The following is a 9,106-nucleotide window of genomic DNA, read 5'->3' on the forward strand; positions in this document are numbered from 1 at the left end:
TATATTGTAAAATATAAATCAGCTCTGGCTTTTCAAAGATAAACAGTAATTAATACAATTTATTTAGTAAATGTAACGAAACAATATATGCTGTACAATTTTATACCTCAATGCAGAAATCCGGCGTCAAACTACAAAAGGTAATCAGCGACTAAAGGAATATCGTTGTTTACGTTTTTGTCAGATCGGTTGGCAACGTTGGCTGTGTATTTTGTTATGGAATCAGTTGCAGAAGTGTTGTCAGTCGTGTGCGTACTGGTTACAGCGTGACTTTGTGGAAGCTTAGAAGCACGCGGTGTGTGGCATTTGCTGCTAATAGTAAACATTGTTGTTAATTGAAATACATCGGGTGATTAAAAGTACTCATTGTAAATATTGACCACACCACAGCAGATCGAATTCTGTGCATTATAAATCACCGAAAATTTGGCGTATCGTGTTTTTAAGGTTATGTTCTGACAATTTAGTGGGTTTTGTTCACCATGGTTGAGATGGCAGGTGTTGGCTACGGCCGGTCAGGAGTGCTAGAGACGCATGTTAGGGGACAGTGGTACCGCGTATTTGTGACACTGGAAGACGATTATCTCAGTATCAGCCTAGACGAGAGCTACGAAAATTCAACTACTTTAAATGGAAGTCTAAATAACAACAACAACAACAATAATATTGATAACACTGGCGGCTTGTTAGATGCAGTTGATGTCCCAGAGGCTGTAGCTAACCAGAAGAGACTTGTTAGAGTAGTGAAATCGGATAACAATGGACTAGGAATTTCTATAAAAGGCGGAAAAGAAAATAAAATGCCCATCTTGATCTCAAAAATATTTAAAGGCATGGCCGCCGATCAGACAGAACAACTGTACGTAGGAGACGCGATTCTGTCAGTGAATGGAGAAGATCTGCGGGAAGCCACTCACGATGAGGCAGTGAAGGCGCTGAAACGAGCAGGGAAAGTTGTGGAGCTTGAAGGTGAGTTCTACATCTGTCATGAGTAAAATGTTTACTTTGCTTGTGTGATTTCGCACATATCTTTCTATAACATAAGTGTCCAAACATTATAATTACGTGTTATTTGTCCTGCTCCACAAGTAAGAAAGTCACACTTGTCTCTCAAACTAATAGTATCCATATACCATTCGCATTCTGCAGCTGGGGCGTACCTGTAATGGTTTGCTTTCGGAATTTGCGCTGTACAATACTCGTTGTATGCATAGATTACAACTTCCCAAAATATACGTCAAGTAGAAGCCTGTCTTAAGGACGCTTCGTGCTAGCATAATCTAGTAGTTTCGTAGGAATGACTCTGAAGTGCAGGAGTCTTAAAAAATTGTACACAAATTCAGCGTTTGTAATGTTAAAAACTGTTGCTTCTTTGAACCAAGTAACATACGATTAATGCAGTGCGATAGCTTGTGTATGATATAAAACTTATTACAGTTTTTTTTCCGCATCATTACGTTGTTTATAGTCGCGCATTTTTCTGCCAGAAATCAAATGTCTCAAGAATGTCAAATTGGGATGTGCAGTGAGTTTGCATCGGATGCAATTAACTTATTTGATAGTGGCGTGTATAACGGTATCTTATTTTAATAGTACTTTTCTATAGGCTACTGTTAGACAATTTCAAAGAAGCAGTTGTGTAACCTAAGGTAGAAAAGTTTTATTACTGTATATGCATTAAGAAATTCTTTAATAACATTAAACAGATATCGTTATCATGCAAACTACTTCACTTTCATGTTAATAGTTTTTAAACAAGTTTGAAATTTCACTCAAATATAGCCTATCGTTAAATGAAGGTGGAGAAAGAATTGCAGTTGGGAGCGAACATTGAAACTGTAGAAAGCATCAATCGGATTTACGGTACGTCGTTGATACTGTGAAGGCGAAACTGGAGTCATTAAGAATAGGGTTAATAGTAGTTTTCCACTGAAACATGTGGCCTTATAAAGCTGTTGGATATGTTCAAGTGTTTGATACCCCTTGCCGTTTCCCGCAAGGTCTGTCCGTAGCGTCGTAGACTGCGCTATACCTTCGTTATTGTTGTGCACCACTCATAGATATCGCCAATAATGGGAGACATCAAGAGGAAGTCGTCCATGGACACAGAAGAATTATAACCTAGAAACTTCCGGTACCCAGCAGCTCTTTGCGTGCACGGAAGCGATTCATCCAACCTTTAACAATCTTCAGTGAATTTACGAAACGTTGTTGTGAACTACTTAGTTTCTAAGCGGGAGATATCTGGAAGCTTAACACCAAAAATATTTGTAATGGTTAAGTGTGTATTTTGCATGGTGGAACTGACCGTTTCCTTATTGGTTCAGAAGAGGTTTAGGATATACAAGCACAGCAATCATCTTGATGGTCCGCGTTTTTGTCAGTAAATGTCACGCCGTTCAGTGAGGAGATGCTCTTCAAAGATTGACGATTCGCTCATTGAGGACTGCGTCGCAACGCTTAACCCTCTACAACTGTTGTCCTTCGTTAAATGCAGGTTCTGTGGTCTCTCTCTCTCTCTCTCTCTCTCTCTCTCTCCCTCTCCCTCCCTCTCCCTCTCTCCCGCCGACACACACACACACACACACACACACACACACAAACACAAACACACGAGACTTGTCCAACAAATTATTTCTCCATTGAGCCCTTTGTGTAGCATTTATGAAACTGCATTGCTTTAATTTGTCGGTGAAGAAGACTACATAACGATGCTCATGCTTTTTGATTCTCATTACAAACAAAATATTCAAAGTACTGGAAATATCGTACTCAAAGTCTTCATGTTTCGCAGTCACCGTCAACGAAGATCTTCGAACAGAATATCGCGCAAGTATTTTATATCGACTCTGCATCAATAGCAAAAACAAATTTTCATTCTTAACATCATTTTGTTTGCTATGATGATGATGAGCGTTTGGCGTCATTGGCCGGGAGGCCCCTCGCGGGGCAGGTCCGGCCGCCATATCGCAGGTCTTATTACATTCGGCGCCACATTGGGCGACCTGCACGCCGGATGGGGATGAAATGATGATGAACACAACACAACACCCAGTCCCTGAGCGGAGAAAATCTCCGACCCAGCCGGGAATCGAACCCGGGCCCAGAGGACGGCAATCCGTCACGCTGACCACTCAGCTACTGGGGCGGACTTTGTTTGCTATGAAAACCATCAGGGTGTTTCGCGTTGACATAATGTGCGACAGACGGGACATAGTATGTCAAAATCTCCTGCTCTCATTTGCCCAGCCATTCATGTCACGAAAGATGATATAAAAATGCTGTCGGTAAGGCTCTGTACAACTCGGAATTTCTGGGGAGTACTAACGTGTAGAATGGTAGGGTGTGCCCATTGATTTGCCGAGCCACTGTGAAGACATCTCTACAAATAAAGTTGAACTATTGAGAAGTAAGTTGGTGCACCCCTATTCACTTCCTATTAAGCCACCAGTTTGTCTATTCCTTTACAAATTCACCTGTGCTAAGCATCCTAGGAGATTCTCTTTCTGGCCGGCCGGAGTGGCCGAGCGGTTCTAGACGCTACAGTCTGGAACTGCGCGTCCGCTATGTCGCAGGTTCGTATCCTGCCTGGGGCATGGATGTGTGTGATGTCCTTAGGTTAGTTAGGTTTAAGTAGTTCTACGCTCTAGGGGACTGATGACCTCAGAAGTTAAGTCCCATAGTGCTCAGAGCCATTAGATTCTCTCCCTCACGCCGTCAGAGACAGCTTACTAGTCCTCAGCCCACATTGTCAATGTCCTGACTCCACCACGTAGGCCACATCCTCGTTCAAACATGACCTGTGCCGACATCTACAGCCGAAACCAGGGAAAGTAGTGACGTTGGCCGCTAGGGCCTGAAGCACTGTCGACGTTCTAACTCATTACAAAGGTGTTCCATTGGTTACATGTCTGGACTCTGGGCAATTCAGTCACTTCCAGGAAAGTTACTGATCACAAACCACTGCTTCACAAACGCCGCTTTATCACAGGGTGTGCTGTCATGTTGATATAATCAGTCATCATCCCCAAACTGTTTCTCTACTGTGTGAAGTACACAGTGTTGTAAAATGTATTCTTATCCTTTCACATTTAGCATTTTGTTAAGTGCAATAAGGGGACTACACCCTAATCATGAAAAACACCCCACCCCGTAACACTACCTCCCCTGTACTTCAGTGTTAGCAACACACATGATGGCAGGCGACGTTCTCCAGTCAATCGCCATACCCAAACCCATCCATCGTATTGCAACAGAGTATAGCGTGCTTCATCATTCCAAGTCAATCGTTTCTAATCATCCACTGTCCAGTGGCATCGCTCTTTGCACCACCTCAACCGTCACTTAGCACTGACTAGACATGTGTGGCTTGTGAGGAGCTGTGCGACCAGGATTCCCCACTCTCTTAACTCCCTACGCATAGATACTGTGGTAGCTGAACTGCTGATAGCACTTTGGAACTGACGAGTGGTTCCTTCAGCAGATCTCGTGCATATTTTACAACCACACTTCCCAGTGCTCGATGGTCCCTGTCCGTCAGGTACATGAGGTCTGGATTCAGCTGTGGTTGTTCCTTCGCGTTTTCGCTTCACAATCACATCACCAACAGTTGACTTGGGCTGCTTTAGAAGGTTTGTAATGTCCCTGATGGATGTGCCACTCAGTTGACATCCGATGACTAGCTCGCATTCGAAGTCACTGAGCCATCATGGCTGATTCATTCTTAAGTCGAGACAAGTCGCATAAGGGTAGCAACAAAAATGCGCATTTCCGGTACCGGGAATCGAACCCGGGCCTCCTGGGTGAGAGCCAGGTATCCTAGCAATTTTTTTTAGATCTGATTTTGTTCGCTTTTGTTCGTTGCATCTGCTCGGGGCGGACGTCGTAAGACATCCGCTCAAGTTCGTTGTTGATCGATTAGCTCAGTTATTTTTTATTACAGAGGGCTGCTAACCCTCTGACCGAACACGCTGAGCTACTGTGCCGGCGCGCAACTAGACCGCACTGGATAACGACGCCAGTGCCCCTCCGGCGAACGTACAGGGTGTTTCAAAAATGACCGGTATATTTGAAACGGCAATAAAAACTAAACGAGCAGCGATAGAAATACACCGTTTGTTGCAATATGCTTGGGACAACAGTACATTTTCAGACGGACAAACTTTCGAAATTACAGTAGTTACAATTTTCAACAACAGATGGCGCTGCGGTCTGGGAAACTCTATAGTACGATATTTTCCACATATCCACCATGCGTAGCAATAATATGGCGTAGTCTCTGAATGAAATTACCCGAAACCTTTGACAACGTGTCTGGCGGAATGGCTTCACATGCAGATGAGATGTACTGCTTCAGCTGTTCAATTGTTTCTGGATTCTGGCGGTACACCTGGTCTTTCAAGTGTCCCCACAGAAAGAAGTCACAGGGGTTCATGTCTGGCGAATAGGGAGGCCAATCCACGCCGCCTCCTGTATGTTTCGGATAGCCCAAAGCAATCACACGATCATCGAAATATTCATTCAGGAAATTAAAGACGTCGGCCGTGCGATGTGGCCGGGCACCATCTTGCATAAACCACGAGGTGTTCGCAGTGTCGTCTAAGGCAGTTTGTACCGCCACAAATTCACGAAGAATGTCCAGATAGTGTGATGCAGTAATCGTTTCGGATCTGAAAAATGGGCCAATGATTCCTTTGGAAGAAATGGCGGCCCAGACCAGTACTTTTTGAGGATGCAGGGACGATGGGACTGCAACATGGGGCTTTTCGGTTCCCCATATGCGCCAGTTCTGTTTATTGACGAAGCCGTCCAGGTAAAAATAAGCTTCGTCAGTAAACCAAATGCTGCCCACATGCATATCGCCGTCATCAATCCTGTGCACTATATCGTTAGCGAATGTCTCTCGTGCAGCAATGGTAGCGGCGCTGAGGGGTTGCCGCGTTTGAATTTTGTATGGATAGAGGTGTAAACGCTGGCGCATGAGACGATACGTGGACGTTGGCGTCATTTGGACCGCAGCTGCAACACGGCGAACGGAAACCCGAGGCCGCTGTTGGATCACCTGCTGCACTAGCTGCGCGTTGCCCTCTGTGGTTGCCGTACGCGGTCGCCATACCTTTCCAGCACGTTCATCCATCACGTTACCAGTCCGTTCAAATTTTTCAAACAGATCCTTTATTGTATCGCTTTTCGGTCCTTTGGTTACATTAAACCTCCGTTGATAACTTCGTCTTGTTGCAACAACACTGTGTTCTAGGCGGTGGAATTCCAACACCAGAAAAATCCTCTGTTCTAAGGAATAAACCATGTTGTCTACAGCACACTTGCACGTTGTGAACAGCACACGCTTACAGCAGAAAGACGACGTACAGAATGGCGCACCCACAGACTGCGTTGTCTTCTATATCTTTCACATCACTTGCAGCGCCATCTGTTCTTGAAAATTGTAACTACTGTAATTTCGAAAGTTTGTCCGTCTGAAAATGTACTGTTGTCCCAAGCATATTGCAACAAACGGTGTATTTCTATCGCTGCTCGTTTAGGTTTTATTGCCGTTTCAAATATACCGGTCATTTTTGAAACACCCTGTAGCAACCACCTACTGTTAACTGAAGATAACTGTAAAAAGTCCTCTCTCTCACGTTATAGAATCTAATTACGGTACGATACTCCCCGTCTCCTGTTACAATGAGTGAGTTCGCCTCTCGTGACAAAGTCTTGAATTTCACATTTCATGGGGGTGTACACAGTCTTCTGATCAGGTACTGTATCTTGGAATCTTTTGCTTGTCACGCTGTTCACAGAAATTGTGCCGATTACTTTTAAGGGCGACGGTTTCGGCACTGTTCCGCAATTGCGATAGATGTTTATTAATTTTTTTTTCCGTTTATATATTTGTCCAAAGACCATTTAGTACTGTAGTACCAGTCATATCAGTACCACACAGAAATAATACACTGAAGAGCCAAAGAAACTGGTACACCTGCCTAATATGGTATAGGCACCCGCGAGCAAGCAGAAGTGCCGCAACACGACGTGGCATGGACTCGACTAATGTCTGAAGTAGAGCTGGAAAGACCTTATTCCATAAATCCTACAGGGCTGTCCATAAATCTGTAAGGGTACGAGGCAGTGGAGATCTCCTCTGAGCAGCATGTTGCAAGGCATCCCATATATGCTCAGTAATGTTCAAGTCTGGGGAGTTTGCTGGCCAGTGGAAGTGTTTAAACGCAGAATAGTGTTCCTGGAGCCACTCTGTAGCAAATCTGGACGTTTGGGATGTCGCATTGTCGTGCTGCAATAGCCCGCACAACTGACATAAATGGAAGCAGGTGATCAGACAGGATGCTACGTACATGTCAACTGTTCGTCGTATCTAGGCGTGTCAGGGGGCCCAGATCACTCCAACTGCATACACCCCACATCATTACAGAGCCTCCACCATCTTCAACAGTCCCCTGCTAATATGCAGGGTCCATGGATTCATGAGTTTGTCTCCATACCCGTACAATTTGAAACGAGACTTATCTAACCATTGACCGTATCTGCAGTCATCAACAGTCCAATGTCTATGTTGACGGGCCCAGGCGAGGCGTAAAGCTTTCTGTGGTTCAGTCATCAAGGGTACACGAGTGGGCCTTCAGCTACGAAAGCCCATGTCAATGACCCCTGCGGGTCCGGGGTAAGAATAGGCCCGAGGTATTCCTGCCTGTCGTAAGAGGCGACTAAAAGGAGTTTCAACCGTTTCGGCCTTCCATGTAATGGTCCCCCTTGGGGTTTGACCTCCATTTTTCAAAATTCTACAGAAGTACGAGCCTTTTGGGGAAGGACACCTTACATGGTGTACCACTGGTCCTAAGTGCACTAAGACCTTGGCACTCAGCATTGCACCGGCGTTGTAACCATACCCACTATTCCTCAAATTGGGCCTAAACGCCTGATGGGTTGCCCAAGTTACGCCCATAGTGCATCTCCATCTGCACCAGCGATCATGATGGACTTTCCATGGCACCAGAAATCCAGCACGGTAGCCAGCCTGTTGTGGTGGGGTCGTCATGTACCCTCTAGGTTGTAGCCCCCTGACAACACAGGGATCGTACTGCCGATACCTGAGCTGCACACCCCCCCACGTCGGCCAAGGAGTAGATGCCCATCTCCTTGGGGCATCAGGACTCCCGGCAATGGTCATCCTGCCAGGTGGCCCTTGCTGCGGCTGGGTGGCGCCCGTGGGGAGAGCCCCTGGTCGGAGTGGGTGGTATCGGGGCGGACGTCTTGCAGATGAAACGTCAACATGTATCAGGTCGCTCTGTGGCCGAGTCTTTCAAAAGAAGAGGTACCGTTTCTAGTTCTGGTTCTCCTGCCCTTTCCCCCTTGGCCACTCCATGGGAGGAAGGACAGGCCCGCCGGCTTGGGGCAAAGTACTTCCCCCGCTATTTGGTCTGTTCTCGAACCGATGGGGGGGACGTTCGCCACCTCCAAGCCCATGTTCTTCGTTCAGCACATTGAGGACGTCTTCGGGGAACTCGAGGCTCTCAGCAAGATGCATTCAGGGTCCGTCCTTATCAAGACCACCTCCGCCACACAGTCGGCGGCGCTCCAGGCGTGCAACCGCCTAGGGGACATCCCAGTATCCATTGTCCCACATCTGGCACTAAATAGGACGCAGGGGGTTATTTTTCATCGTGACCTCCTGCTACAATCTGATGAGGAGCTCAGGGCCAACCTGGAGCGCCGAGGCGTGCATTTCGTCCGGCGAGTCCAGCGCGGCCCCAAAGACCGTCGCATCGACACCGGGGCCTTTATCCTCGCCTTCGAGGGGGACGTTCTCCCGGAGAAGGTAAAGGTGATGTGCTACCGGTGTGACGTGCGACCTTACGTCCCACCTCCTATGCGCTGTTTTAGGTGTTTGCGCTTTGGGCACATGTCATCACAGTGTGAGGCTGAGCCCCTTTGTGGCGATTGTGGACGTCCTCTTCGTGAGGAACATACATGCACCCCACCACCTCGGTGCGTTAATTGTCGTGGCGTCCGCTCGCCTAGATCCTCAGACTGCCCCGCATATAAGAAGGAGAAGAAGATACAAGAAATCAAAACTTTGGATCGGCTC

This window comes from Schistocerca serialis, chromosome 4 (assembly GCF_023864345.2).
Source record: "Schistocerca serialis cubense isolate TAMUIC-IGC-003099 chromosome 4, iqSchSeri2.2, whole genome shotgun sequence".
Classification (NCBI taxonomy): Eukaryota; Metazoa; Arthropoda; class Insecta; order Orthoptera; family Acrididae; genus Schistocerca; species Schistocerca serialis.